Source organism: Dama dama, chromosome 19 (genome assembly GCF_033118175.1).
Source record: "Dama dama isolate Ldn47 chromosome 19, ASM3311817v1, whole genome shotgun sequence".
Taxonomy (NCBI): Eukaryota; Metazoa; Chordata; class Mammalia; order Artiodactyla; family Cervidae; genus Dama; species Dama dama.
Window position 1 is genome coordinate 6,183,685 of NC_083699.1, and position 16,101 is coordinate 6,199,785.

Below are 16,101 nucleotides of genomic sequence, written 5' to 3' on the forward strand. Positions count from 1 at the left end.
AGGTCATTGCAAGAGATGTTCTCTATGGATTAAGAGAAGCAGTAATGTAATAAAGTAAGCCCTGAACTCTTTTGTTTCACTGGGCAGTCCAATGGGTCATAGTTCTTTTGGTCTAAAACAGAAAAGTTTTTCAAGAATAGAGAAGTCATTTTTTATGTACTCAGCCTTTAGGAATCCATTTTAAGACTTGGATCTTAGAATACTGTGGCATTTATATTAATACTTATCTTCATAACATTCCAACTACATACAGTAAACATTCTGAAAGAGATCATCTTTATCTATAAGATTTTGATCTCTTTCAAAATGCTTTTTTTCAAATTTGCTATTGAAAATTATAAACAATCAAGTAAAATAAAATTTTACCAAAATTCATCATGTCACCAATGAGGCACCTACCAAGCACCTAGTATTAGTAAATGAGAGGCATGTTTTCACATGTAATATTTTTACTTCATTTCCCTTACTTGTCACAATAAAAAAATGTAGAAACTGATACCCAGAAAGCTTAATCAAATTGTGCAGGTCATTTTAATAGAACGTGATGTCTCTTTTATGGATAGCTGTGACCAATCTATTTTATTGGCATTCTTTAAGCTAAATCTATCTTTTCTTTTTTTTTTTTTTTTTTTTGTGGCCTAGTTAGGCCAGATAATAACTAGACATCAAAAAGAAATGACATATTAGGTCATGCAACTTGATGGAAAACAGCAATGTTATAATTAAAATATTTCAACATATGGAGACAAAATGGAAGTGTCTGAGAGAATTAAGATCAGATTGAAAGACTAAGCCTTTCTCCATGATAAAGTCTAGTATATTGAACAGAAGAAAAAGTTTCTGTATCATTCAGCTTTCTAAATTTCATTGGTTTCAACAGAAACAAATTCTGGATAAATTATTAAAATATAATTTTGAAAAGAAATTGGTTTTATACAATCTAAAATAAGTCCAGTTTTAAAAACCTCTTTATTTAGAAAAGGATGGACTTTACCAAAGGTCCTCACCAGGAAATATTACTTCTATGGAAAAAAAAAAAAAAATAGGACCTGTTGTTCTGCCCTGACAATAAACCACAACTGAAGAGGGAATGGTGGTGGTTTAGGGTATATGAGTCAGGGGACACCAGGAATCTGTCTCAATCCAGCCATCATGACTCATAGGTTAAAAGCTTCTGTTAAAGAACTAGAAGACCAGTACTGTGCTGTGCTGTGCTAAGGCACTTCCATCATGTCCAACTCTTTGTGGCCTTATGGACCATAGCCCACCAGGCTCTTCTGTCCATAGGATTCTCCTGGAAAGAATACTGGAGTGGGTTGCCATGCACTCCTCCAGGGGATCTTCCAGATCCAGAGATCGAACCTGTGTCTTTAAAGTCTCCTACGTTGGCAGGTAGCTTCTTGACCACTAGCACCCCCAGGGAAGCCCTGTAAATCCAGTGGTACAAAGCCAATTTGTTGTGGGTGATAGTCCTGTAGAAGAATTTCACTACCATCATGGCACCTTAAAGAATGCCTATGGTCTTGTCTGAAGAGGAGTTTCATTTCAGTTCAGTTCAGTCACTCAGTAGTGTCCTACTCTTTGCAATCCCATGGACTGCAGAATGCCAGGTTTCCCTGTCTTTCACCAACTCCCAGAGCTTGCTCCAACTCATGTCCATTGAGTCAGTGATGCCATCCAGCCATCTCATCCTCTGTCATGCCTTTCTCCTACTGCCTTCAATCTTGTCCAGCATCAGGGTCTTTTCCAATGAGTCAGTTCTTCCCAGCAGATGGCCAAAGAATTGGAGTTTCAGCTTCAGCATCAGTCCTTCCAATGAACACCCAGGACTGATCTCCTACAGGATGGATTGGTTGGATCTCCTTGCAGTCCAAGGGACTCTCAAGAGTCTTCTCCAACACCACAGTTCAAAAGCATCAATTCTTTGGCACTAAGTTTTCCTCACAGTCCAACTCTCACATCCATACATGACTACTGGAAAAACCATAGCTTTGACTAGATGGACCTTTGTTGGCAAAGTAATGCCTCTGCTTTTTAAAATGTTGTCTAGGTTGGTCATAGCTTTTCTTCCAAGGAGCTAGTGTCTTTTAATTTCATGGCTGCAGTCACCATCTGCAATGATTTTGGAGCCCCAAAACATAAAGTCTCTCACTGTTTCCATTGTTTCCCCATCTATTTGCCATGAAGGGATGGGACCAGATGCCGCAATCTTCGTTTTCTGAATGCTGAGTTTTAAGTCAACCTTTTTACTCTCCTCTTTCAATTTGATCAAGAGGCTGTTTAGTTCTTCTTTGCTTTCTGCTATAAGGGTGGTGTCATCTGCATATCTAGGTTATTGTTATTTCTCCCAGAAGTCTTGATTCCAGCTTGTGCCTCATCCAGTCCAGCATTTCTCATGATGTACTCTGCATAGAAGTTTAATAAGCAGGGTAACAATATACAGACTTGATGTACCCCTTTCCCAATTTGGAACCAGTCCATTGTTCCATGTCCAGTTCTAACTGTTGCTTCTTGACCTACATATAGATTTCTCAGGAGACAAGTCAGGTGGTCTGGTATTCCCATCTCTTTAAGAATTTTCCACAGTTTGTTGTGATCCACACAGTCAAAGACTTTGGTGTAGTCAATAAAGCGTAATTAGACATTTTTCTGGAACTCTCTTGCTTTTTTGATGATCCAACAGATGTTGACAATTTGATCTCTGGTTCTTCTGCCTTTTCTAAATCTAGCTTGAACATCTGGAGGTTCTCAGTTCATGTGCTCTTGAAGCCTGGCTTGGAGAATTTTTAGCATTACTTTACTAGCATGTAACATAAGTACAATTGTGAGATAGTCAGAACATTCTTTGGCATTGCCTTTCTTTGGGATTGGAATGAAAACTGACCTTTTCCAGTCCTGTGGCCACTGCTGAGTTTTCCAAATTTGCTGGAATATTGAGTGCAGCACTTTCACAACATCATCTTTTAGGACTCCCAGAGACTCAGTCTCAGAGAGACCCTGTCCATCACCAAGAACCCAGAGTCCCACAGAGACTGAGCCAGACCTGCTTTTGAGTATTTGAGTGTCTCCTGCAGAGGAACGGGAAAGCAGTGGCCTGCTGCTGAATCAGGGGCACTGAGTGTGGCAGTATGTGCATGGAACCTTTTGAAGGAGGTCACCATTATCTCCATCACCTCCACCATAGTTTGGTCTCAGGTCACAACAGGGAGGGAACACAGCCCCACCCATTGACAGAAAATGGGATTAAAGATTTACTAAGCATGGCCCCGCCCATCAGAACAAGGCCCAGTTTCCTCCTCAGTCAGTCTCTGCCATCAGGAAGATTCCATAAGCCTCTTATCCTTCTCCATCACAGGGAAGACAGGATGAAAATGACAGTCACAGAAAACTAATCAAACTGATCACATGGATCACAGCCTTGTCTAACTCAGTGAAACTATGAGCCATGCCCTGTAGGGCCACCAAAGATGGAAGGTTCATGGTGGAGAGTTCTGGCAAAATGTGGTCCACTGGAGAAGGCAATGGCAAACCATGTCAGTATTCTTGCCTTAAGAACCCCATGAACAGTATGAAAGGCAAAAAGATAGGACACTGAAAGATGAACTCTCCAGGTCAGTAGGTGCCCAATATGTACTGGAGAAGAGTGGAGAAATAGCTCCAGAAGAAATGAAGAGATGGAGCCAAAGCAAAAACAATACCCAGTTGTGGATGTGACTGGTGATATAAGCAAGGTCCGATGCTGTAAAGAGCAATATTGCTTAGGAACCTGGAATGTTAGGTCCATGAATCAAGACAAATTCAAAGTGGTCAAACAGGAGATGGCGAGAGTGAACATCGACATTTTAGGAATCAGCGAACTAAAATGGACTGGAATGGGTGAATTTAACTCAGATGACCATTATATCTACTACTGTGGGCAAGAATCCCTTAGAAGAAATGGAGTAACCATCATAGTCAACAAAAGAGTCTGAAACACAGTACTTGGGTGCAATCTCAAAAATGACAGAATGATCTCTGTTCATTTCCAAGGCAAACCATTCAATATCACAGTAATCCAAGTCTACATCCCAACCAGTAATGCTGAGGAAGCTAAAGTTGAACAGTTCTATGAAGACCTACAGGACCTTCTAAAACTAATACCCCAAAAAAGATGTCCTTTTCATCATAGGGGACTGGAATGCAAAAGTAGGAATTCAAGAGATACCTGGAATAACAGGCAAATTTGGCCTTGGCATACAAAATGAAGCAGGGCAAAGTCTAGCAGAGTTTTGCCAAGAGAATGCACTGGTCATAGCAAACACCCTCTTCCAATAACACAAGAGAAGACTCTACACATGGACATCACCAGATGGTCAATACCAAAATCAGATTGATTATATTCTTTACAGCCAAAGATGTAGAAGGTTTATACAGTCAGCAAAAATAAGACTGGGAGCTGACTGGCTCAGATCATGAACAGGAGTTAAATAACATCAAATCTCCTCAGAATGTTCGGTTTTCATCAGGGGTGACCTGGAACCTAGAGTAGAAACAGCAGTGAGAAGAGGTACCTAGTAGAACAGGGACCGGAGCCTCAATAGGACAGGTGCCTAGATGTCCAGGCCTTTGGGGCTGGCTTCTATTGATAAGCAATCTTCAGCTCCTGTGAGCGGTGGTAGCAACACTGATCTTCAAATGTCTTCAAGCAAGTTTCTGAAGCAACACCAGGTCGCAGGCGTTGTGCAGTAGGCAGAATGTGCTATGCTTAGTCACTCAGTCATGTTTGACTCTTTGCGACATGATGGACTGTAGCTTGCAAAGCTTCTCTGTCTGTGGGGATTCTCCAGCCAAGAACATTAGAGTGGGTTGCCATGCCCTCCTCCAGGGATCTTCCCAACCCAGGAATCGAACCCAGGTCTTCCTCATTACAGGCGGATTCTTTACTGTCTGAGCCACCGGGGAAGCCCAAGAATACTGGAGTGGGTAGCCTATCCCTTCTCCAGGGGATCTTCCTGACCCAGAAATAGAACCAGGGTGTCCTGCATTGTAGGAGGATTCTTTACCAGCTAAGTTACTAGGGAAGCCCCAGTAGGCAGAATAATGGCCCCCTAAAGATGCCTATGTCCCAATATCTCAAACCTCTGAATATGTTACCTTATGTGGCCAGAGAGAGTTTGTGAATGTGGTTAAGGTCCTTGAGATGCAAAGAGTATCCTGGATTACACAGGTGGGTGCAATCTGATTATGAGTTCTTAAAAGTGAAAATATCTCCCTGACTGTGGTTAAAGAGATACAAAAACAGAAGAAGAATGGCAGAAATGCAATGCTGTTAGCTTTTAAAGATAGACAACCACGGTCCAATGGGGACAATTTCAAGAAGATGGAAGTAATGAGGAAACAGTTTCATTTCTAGAGTCTCCATCCAGAAAGGAACATAGCCCTGCTGACTTCTTGGTTTTAACACAGTGAGATTAGGGTCAGACTTCAGATATCTAGAACTGTAAGAACATAAATTTATCTTCTTTTAAACCACTGAGTTTATGATAATCTGTTACAACACTGTAGTGAGTTGAATGTTGGCCCCAAAAAAGATATGTCCATGTCCTAAGCCTCAGAACCTGTGAACGTTAACATATTTGGAAGGAGTCTTTGTGAATGTAAGTAACTTTCTTCAGGGGAGTATCTGGATGGGTCTAAATCCAATAACAAGTGTCCATATAAGGGACACTCTCAATAGGTAATAATGCAACTTTCATAGATTTCCTGTGAAGATTAAATACAATAATACATCTTAAATTTTCATCATAAAGAATGAAATTTTGAACATTCTGAGGAGATTTAATGTTATTAAACTCCTGTTCATGATCTGAGCCACAGCCACAAGCCATAGCCATAGACCAAAAGAAATTTCAACAACTGTTTTCTTGTTTGTTGTTATCAGTAGTAGATGTATCAGAAAATCTTCAATAATTAATCAGATTGAGTATTAATTGAATAACTCCTTTATGCACCTATTATTACATATGTATATGGAACTGTCAAGAGAACCTGGGAATGTAGATATAAATAAGAAATTTATATTCTCAATGAGTTCAGAGTCCAATTGCTTAATTTTTTAAAATAAACTTATTGGTATCAAGCTTCAATAATGGCATACAGTAGGTATTAACAAAAATACTCAATTAACTTTATCCAGTACTTTCAGCTTTTACAAGTAACTTAATGTATTTGTTCAAAAAAATAATTTCAGTTCACTTCCTGCGCAAGATGCTATGATAAAAAGTTTGGCAATATAGAAATGGTGAAACACCACCAGTTTTCAGAGGCAAGAGATCAATTAGGAGATTGTGAACATTGCTGCAAGAGGGGCATAAGCAAAACCTATGACAGGGAGAAGGAAACACTGGCCTTGCTTTCGCATTTTGAATGCTTCATTTGAAAAGTAGATGAATTTTCATTCATCTTGCAATATTTCAATAATTTTAAGCCTGGTGATTTGCTTGCTCTTGTGATTTATTCCACTGTTGAATTGCAAGTTCTTGGCACTGATGGATATATTGCCTGTGCAGTTCTCCAGATGCTGCTTCTGCTTCTTGGACTAGAAGTCATTCCACATGACCTCGCCGTCCTGCAAAATAGAAATGACACAGATCCACTAGCTTTCATTTAAATTGTTGCTGTTCAGTTGCTCAGTCGTGTCCAACTCTTTGCAACCCCATGAATCGCAGCACGCCAGGCCTCCCTGTCCATCACCAGCTCCCATCATTTCACCCAAACCCATGTCCATTGTGTCGGTGATGCCATCCAACCATCTCATCCTCTGTCGTCCCCTTCTCCTCCCGCCCCCAATCCCACCCAGCAACAGGGTCTTTTCCAATGAGTCAACTCTTTGCATGAGGTGGCCAAAGTATTGGAGTTTCAGCTTCAGCATCAGTCCTTCCAATGAACACGCAGGACTGACCTCCTTTAGGATGGACTGGTTGGATCTCCTTGCAGTCCGCTGGGATATAATTCAGGAGATATAGAGACACCTTGAAGTTGTATATAATTGTAAATGCGGTAGAGGCACACTTATCCAGAAAAAGTGCCTGTCTTATTCACAGTATTCTGAAAGGGACCATAATCTCCTCAAACCAATACTTTCTAACAGCAAAAAATAATCAAATTGCTGCCTTACATTCAGTGATTAACCATAAACATTCTTTAATAAGGAGTGTTGCTAGGCTTCAATTGAAAACTTTGGGGCAGATACATAAATCTGTCTCTGTTTCTGATAAGCACAATAAGTAAACTCTAACCAAAATATAAAATTATTGAAAGAAACTTGGCTTGGAAATAATGATTTGATGAACAAGCAAGGAGGAGAATCAGAGTTCTTTTTCTCCTGCTCATATGATACTAAAGCAACAACCCCCAAACTTTGGAAGGTAAAATTTTTCCACACCCTACCCAGCCTTTCTTCCTCTCAGCTTATTCTCCTAAATAGTTGATTCAAGAATTTGTGAAGTCAGTTCCAATTAATAATATCACATAATCCAATAGGGATTATGTGATAGCACTGTAATGTCACCCTCAGGTTCAGAAACACATAATGGATACTAGCAACCATGGTTTTCCAATTCAAGGAGAATGATATTCACCATTGCATTTGTCACAAAATGAAGTTATTGTAACATAATTTATAGATCATCAACATATCTTCTATCAAGTAGAAGTGAATTCTTTTAGGAAGTTAATGACCATAAGAGATAAGAAAATGCAACTTTTTAAAGGTTTGGGGAAATTGATGACAGCAATAAAAAACAACAGGTAATATTAAACAAACATAAGAAACAAAATGCATGAAAATTGTTTTTAGGATTCAAACAGTTTAGTTTCAACCCAAAATCTCTAAGCTTATAAAATTGCATGTAAATCAAAACTAATTTACTCTGCCAACTGGGTTTGTTTACTTTGGGGTATTTTACAATGTTCCTCCTCATGTTTCCAATTACCAAAAAAAAAAAAAAAAGACTAATTATCTTTAAGGCATATATGACAACTGGTTTTTCAGGAAACACATGAAAACAAATTTGTGTTTTCCCATGGCAATACCACAAGATATGGAAATACCATAATATTGTGGTTAGATATAACCACATGTTCCTGTAAGATGTAAAACTTTGGCCTTCCTGACAATACATGGTGCTAAAAAGTTAACTGTGATCAGTGAAACCTAGTACCTGGCTGAATACATCGTGTGCCTCTCAGTGAAGACTATTGGCTCATTTGAAATTTCCTAGTCTTCTGTTTCCACAAAAGCTTGTTAAAACAAAGTAACTGAATACTTTCATTGGTTCTCTAACCATCTGAGGCCCCTCTAGGGTAATGGCACAGTGAAAGACCTTCTGACCAGAAGGTACTGTATGGGCCTAAAATGGATCCTTTGCATCGGATCATTTATTGATGTGGTCCTGTCAATCAATCAAGCAGATAACAGTAAAGTGGACCTATTCCCTCTTCCTATATTACTCAATACAACTCTTTTATGTTCTGCCTAAATGTTACTTTTATGTCCACTATATTTTATGTTCACTGGTTGATATTACTGGTCAAGGCTCATGATGATTAACCTCTAGGGCATCTTGCTAATGAAATCTCTTCCCCACTTGATCAATTCAGCCATATTCTTTCCTTAGCCTTTTACATTTTTTAGATCTAAGAAATATATCATATACGAGAGAGTGAGATGATAAGAAAGAAACATATAAACAGGGTACATCAAGCATACTCACTTGTTAAATCTTATATATTTCTCAACACCCTTGGGAAAATGTTTTGCCTTTTATATGTCTGTTATATTATTTCATATTTATTTTTAAACAGATCTGGGGGGATAATGGGAAATTTTCATTTATTGGGTACAGAGTTCCATTTTGCAAGACGAAACAGCTCTGTGGGTGGGTAGGTGGTCACGGCAACACAACAGTGTGAATGTACTCATGCCACTGAAATATATACTTGAAAAAGTTTAAGATGGTAAATTTTATGTTGTGTATTTTATCATGATTTTTTAAAAGATGTATTCACTAATCTACTCTGGCCAAATATTTCTTCTACTACATAAAATATGGTTCATACTTAAGTAGCAATTTTCAAAAACATTAATGGTTCCCCACAAACAGCAATGCAAGGGGTAAAGAACCCGCCTGTCAATGCAGGAGACAAGAAGTGCAGGTTCAATCGCTGGGTCTTGAAGATCCCCTGGAGAAGGAAATTGCAATCCACTCCAGTGTTCTAGCCTGGAGAATCCTAAGGACAGAGGAGCCTGGTAGGCTACAGTCCATGGGTTCTCAAAGAGTTGGACACAACTGAAGCAACTTAGCAGCAGATGAACAACAAAACAGTGTAAATGACTTTAGTGTAACTTTCATGGCCCTCTAGTCTGACTTCATTTCATTTCTCTGAGATCCTGTAACTCACTACTTAAGGCATAGTTTCTAGTTTTCCAAATACCAATTTCATTTACTTTTGTGCTACCAATCTTAACTAGCTCATGCTTGTCCCTCTTTTTGGAAGTCTTTTCTCTGTTCTCCTCCTTATAAAAATCATTCTCAACTTCTAAGGTCAAGGTATAATGTTCCTTCTGCCTTTAAGCCTTATGGAATTCAGATAGCTCCAAATAATACCAACTTTCCAAATAATCCCTAGATGTTATACACTTCTACAATACTAATGTATCTACTTTTCCTTTGCTTATCTTTCATTGAGCAGTCAAATGAAAGATTTGCCTGGGGGTCCTCCAGGCAAATGAATCTATTGGAAAGCACAATCTGTATAGTACCCCTCTATGTTTTTTTTACCTCTTGATAGACTGTTTAAACAATAGTAGGTACAGAAATGTTTGCTGACTACTTACGTAATTGTATGTTGTAAATATGTCAAGATTGGTAACATGATCACCTCTTTTTAGCTACTAACTCAGGAAGTTTAAAGTGACAACCCTCATGACAGCACAGAGAGTTGAAGAACAAGCAAAGTAAGAATAAATCAGCTGTGTCCTGCCTAAAAGTATTTTTTAAATTATTAGTTAAATGTTAAATTGCAAAATAATTACTTCGTAAAAATAACGGCTTTGTCAATTTTGGACAACTAAATCATATATCTAGTAAATTTGGCACAATTATTAATTGAAGGAAAATTCCAGAATCATGGATGGTGCTATAAAATATGAGCCTCCAAAAATCAAGCTGTATCATAAATAAATGGATTTATTTTGCTTCACAATGTTGGTTCTTTGCTGCTGCTATTCTGTGTTGCTTTGCATGGATATAATAAGTTATACTTTGTTAGAAAGTCATATTATAAAGCCAGTAACTGCTGGAAATTTTGGCTGGTCTCTGTGGAAACCAATGTATGTGACTGGCATAAGTGTTGTTAATGAGAGCGTCTGTGAAAATTTGACATTTGGTGTGATTTTCTGGCTCGACATTAACTGAATTCAGTCCTATTCTCTTATTTCATGCTTATCATTAGCAATTTGTGAAAATAAAATCACAGCATGCCTTCCCAACTTCTCCTTCCTTCTGGCAGCAAAAGAATATATCCATTCCTTATGCTCTGCCCTCTAGGCAGGAAGGCCATGAAGAGAATGCCTTCATCCTTTGTTAGTAGAATATGTCAAATTCTCCTTTCCCACCCATTTAGATGTAACACAGCACCCATCTTAACCAGAAAATTTGGATGGGATGTTATAATTTATTTTTAAAAGTTTAATTGCAACTATTGTAATAATTATAATGCATTTGGTTGGTACAAAAATTTAAAGTTACAGAAGGGCATTCAATGAAAATTCTCACTCCCACTTAAGTTCCATTAAAATACCCAGTTCCTCAAATGGTAACCCAGCTATCCATTTCCCAGATAACTTCCTAAAGATGTTCAGTTCACAAATAAACAAAATGTATATTTATTCTCATTTTGCACTTTTGTTTAAAACTAATCATAGCATCCTATACACATATCCACTTAATTTATCTTGAAGAATATTCCATTTAACTATATAAAGAATCATCTCATTATTTTTCTCTTATTAATTCTTTTAAACTAAGGATTGGGTCATAAGTACATGTCATGCACTCATGAATGTGTGTATATAGCATATGCATCTATATAGCATATGGAAGTTACCTCAGTTCAGTTCAGTTCAGTTGCTCAGTCGTGTCTGACACTTTGCAACCCCATGAACCACAGCAGGCCAGGCCTCTCTGTCCATCACCAGCTCCCAGAGGCCACCCAAACCCATGTCCATTGAGTCGGTGATGTCATCCAACCATCCCATCCTCTGTCGTCCCCTTCTCCTCCCGCACTCAATCTTTCCCAGCATCAAGGTCTTTTCAAATGAGTCAGCTCTCCACATCAGGTGGCCAAAGTATTGGAGTTTCAGCTTCAACATCAGTCCCGCCAATGAACACCCAAGACTAATCTATTTAGGATGGACTCGTTGGATCTCCTTGCAGTCCAACGGACTCTCAAGAGTCTTCTCCAACACCACAGTTCAAAAGTATCAATTTTTTGGCGCTCTAGAAAGTTACCTAGAACAATAATAAAATGAACACTTATGTATATACCTCATGACTTGATAAAGAATATTACTCATAAGTCACTTCAGTCGTATCCTACTCTTTGCAACCCAATGGACTGTAGTCGGCCAGGCTCCTCTGTCCATGGGATTCTCCAAACAAGAATACTAGAATGGGTTGTCATGACCTTCTCTGGGGGATCTTTCCCAGCCAAGGACTGAAATTCACATCTCTCACGTCTCCTGCATTGGCAGGTGAGTTCTTCACCCCTAAGTGTCACCTAAAATCCATTTGCATCACTCTCCAATCAAATTTCCTCTCTTTCGTTGAGAGTTTTTAAACTAAATTTTATATTTAACACACTTTTCTATAATATTTTACCACCAATATATGTATATATATGATTATTTGTTTTCGCATTACATGCATTTGAGCAATAATAAAAAAAATCATACTACATTTATTTTTCTATAGCATTCTTTTTATATCAGTGTGTGATTAAATCTATGTTAATGCACGTAATGATAGGTAGGTAATTAATTTTCATCATTACATGAAATCATATGGGATTATCTATACTTCAGCGGTAAAACATATGAATTGTTTCCAATTTCCTGCTTTTGTGGATAACAATGCCATTAACTTTCTTATATAATTCTCCTGCATGTGAAATAGAGTTTCTCTGCAAAATGCATATCTAATAGTGAAAATGGTGAATCATGGGGTTTGAGCACCATCAACTTTACTAGATGACACCATATTGTTTTCCAAAGTACACTGTTGCTGCCACTTTTCTACATTCTTATGATACTTTTAGCCTTTACAATCTGTGAGTATAGATTTACATCTATTTAATTTTCTTTTCTATTATTACAAATTAGATCAGGAATCTTTTCACAGGTTTGTTGGTCATCATGATTTTTTTTCTCTTCTTGGAAATATAGATTTCTGTGATATAACCACAGAAGAGAGTATAAAACATTTAGGCACAATTTAACTACAATTTGGATAAAACTCAAAACATTTCTGGCATTCCAGGACCTTCATCATGTCCACTCCCAATGTTTCCTCATCCATCCTTCCAGAGATGACAATTCTCCTGGCTTTTATGTTAATATTTTTCTTGCTATTCTGTCATTCATATATGTACTTCTATTCAGTGGAACTTAGTCATGTCTATGTATAAATATTATGAAAATGAAATTGTACCATATGCATATTTTTCACATTACATGCTTATAAACATTTTCATGTGTAATTCCAATTCAACCCTATTTAATGGGGGATTTCACAGAAGAAATATACTATGGTTGATCCCATTCCACTCTTTTTAGACATTTTGGCTATTTGTAGCTTTAGCAATTTAAATCCTATATGAATGTTTGATCTTTGCCATTCTTAGAGGAATAAAAGATGACATATTAGTTTTGGTTTAATTAGCAGTTCTCATACTTAAAGGTGAAGGCCTTACATATGTTTAAAGGCCTTTTATAGTTCATTTTATGTAAATTTTCTGTTCATATTTGTATTTTTCTCATTATCTGTTAGATTTTGGGTCATTTTCAAATTGATTTATGTTTTAGCTCATTGTCTGTGATATGAGTTGACAATATTGTTTTCTGCTTTTGGTCTTTTGAACTTGCATTTTTTTTTCATGGAGGAGAACTATTTTAATCAAATAAAAATATTTCCTCTGGAGTTGTATATCAATATTGGGAATGCTTTTAACTGGGGATATTATGAATTGGCACTTTTATCTTCACTTACTGCTTTTATCAAGTTCATTGTTTCCTTTGTTCTCTCACTAGAAGTTGCAAGTACACAGGTTAAGGATATCTATGACTGTTTTCCTTCATTTCCTGTGTGTCTGCTTTTGCTATCATGTATAACTTTAGAGTCCTGCGTAAGAAACACACTTAGGCAACTGAACTTCATTTCTCTAATATCTAAACACATCACAGCCTTCTTGCAGAAATGTTTCTCCTAATACCTTGGTTTATCTGAGTTTAAAGGAAAGAATAACCACAATTTCCTCAGTAGTCTAGATATTGTCCATAAATATTCTATGAACCAAAAAAAGAATCTGGTACAAAAAGCATCAAGTAACAAAACAGTAATTCCCCTCCCATTTAACACAATTGGCATAGGCAATTAGATAGTCAATCAAAAAAGTTAGAGGGGGTTATAATTTAAAAAGATACATCATTTTCGAGAGAACAGCATCAAAACATGTATATTATCTAGGGTGAAACAGATCACCAGCCCAGGCTGGTGATGCACGAGACAAGTGCTCGGGCCTGGTGCACTGGGAAGACCCAGAGGAATCGGGTGGAGAGGGAGGTGGGAGGGGGGATCGGGATGGGGAATACATGTAAATCCATGGCTGATTCATGTCAATGTATGACAAAAACCACTACAATATTGTAAAGTAACTAGCCTCCAACTAATAAAAATAAATGAAAAAAAAAATACATCATTTAGACTTTTAAAAAAAAATAACTTTTTGTTTTAAAATAATTTCAAACAAGAATAGGAACTTGAAGAATAATACAGGGAAGGGTAATATTCAGTATTTGTCTTTCTCTGTCTGACCTATTTCACTTAGTAAAATACCTTTCAAGTTCATCCATGGTAAATGATGAATGGTAAAATTTTACCATTTGCAACAACATGGATGAGTAGTATTCCATGTGTGTATGTGTGTATACATAAATACATATAAGGGTCATTTAGATTTTAAAACCTACATACATGAATGTACAGTCACTGAACAACATTTTGACTCACCATCAAGGACTTCTGCCTGAACATCGCTTGGTAATTTAAAATTCAGCCGTCTAACTGCAGCTTCCATACTCCTACAACGTCACTGACATTTCCCTGTTTGATCTGTTTTGAAGTGTATGTGTGCTTTAAGCACTCATAATGCCAACCTCTTTTAGGATTTTCAATTGTATTCCTTAATTTATTGTTCCTCATTCAAAAGCATTTATTTTTTTTATGTGTTAAAGAGTAGCCCACTGGCTATGATCATGCAAGATTATGTAGGCATCTATCAATGTACAATATAGTAAAAATGAAGAATGGTTAATTCAGTGACTTGGCTAAATGGAATTAAATTAAGTACACTTCAATTGTATCTGCCGTGGAGAATGATGGTTAATTCAGCTAGCTGATTAGGTGCAGATAGATTGAGACAGTTTAAATCACACCTACCATTTTTATGTTTTGTAGGAGTGACAGATATATTTTCAAATCTTTCAGTTTCGCAGTCTTTCATTTTTCATAAAAGGCACATTGTAACAACATAAAGTTATAGATAAAATCCAATTCTAGAAAATAGAGCAATGTTTGCCAAAAGCAAATTTGAGAAAATGATAAAATACTTTTCCCTTTATATAATTGGCATTACTTGATTTAGGATGAGTTTTTCTAAAGTTTTTTTCTGGTCTTTAGATGACCTTTAGCTATAGACAGCGTATAGAAGTTGGCACAAAGTTTCAGGTTCCTTAATTAGGCACACCACAGTTCACTTGCTTTGGGTCTCACCTGGAAATCTGAGAAAATACAACCTCAGGGATGGCTGTAGGCCACTGGTTCCACTGAAAGATATATACCAGAAAACAAGCGTCATTTGATTACCTGTAAACATCATCATTGTCATCCTCTTTATCACCAGAACTGTCCATTACTGAGCATACAGCGTAGGTCTGGCGATGAGCTCTGTGTTTTATTTGTTGAAAACCTGTGAGAACACTGAAAGGCGTACATTATTGTTCACACTTTGCAGATGGGGGAAAGGTCAGTCAGGTATCATTTCATGAAAGGCAGACACTTAACACATTTGAAAGCAAGGTTAATAATGGCCTTGTCTAACTCTTTCCTGTTCAGTAGAAACTTTTTCAGAACATGCTCTCTGCAAATCAAAAATCTGGTTTAAAGTAACAGAAAAAACTGGAGTCAACTTAATCCAAAAATGAGAATTAATGCATGGGATATAAACTTGCTTCATGAATCAGAGTAACCAGTCAGATCAGGAACTAAAGTCAGCAGTTGGAAAGTCAGCAGAAATCCAAATCAGTCTCATGTCTTTTTTGCATTATTTGCTTCATTCTCATCCCATATCCTACCCCTCCTCTGTCCTGGAACCTCATGAGTTTAACGGCTATGGCTCCAACCACATACAGAAATTTTTCTGAATCCTACCTTTTAATTCTCTGAAAGGAGAATCTGAATCTGACTGGCCCGTTTATGACATGCCAGGTGTTAGCATTGATAAATCAGTGAGGGTGGTGGGGTAAAAGGTCATATTAGGAGGGGCATCTCATTCCTGGAAAGGCAGGGGCAATTCTCATAAAGAGGTATATAGCGAAGAGAGCTAGTAGTAAACAATATAGGTAAAAATCTATATTTTCTTCTTAGAACAAGGTTGGGTTACAGGTCTCAGTCTGATTTACAGTTGAGTATAGCAGACTGATTGTATTTTCATCATGGAATGACTGAAAATGATGTGTGCCAATTTAAGGCACAGGTCCTTGTAAAACTCATCTATATGTTTCCT

At 37.5% G+C, this 16,101-nt stretch overlaps 1 long non-coding RNA gene across 1 annotated transcript; it reads right to left on the reverse strand.

Moving 5' to 3' along the window:
- Window positions 1-6,190: 6,190 nt before the first annotated feature.
- Window positions 6,191-15,794, reverse strand: LOC133073861 (uncharacterized). The gene is made up of 3 exons (XR_009697054.1): window positions 15,747-15,794; window positions 15,183-15,296; window positions 6,191-6,607 (listed from the first exon to the last, which is right to left on the reverse strand). It is a non-coding gene; the product is annotated as an uncharacterized LOC133073861 (long non-coding RNA).
- Window positions 15,795-16,101: the final 307 nt, after the last annotated feature.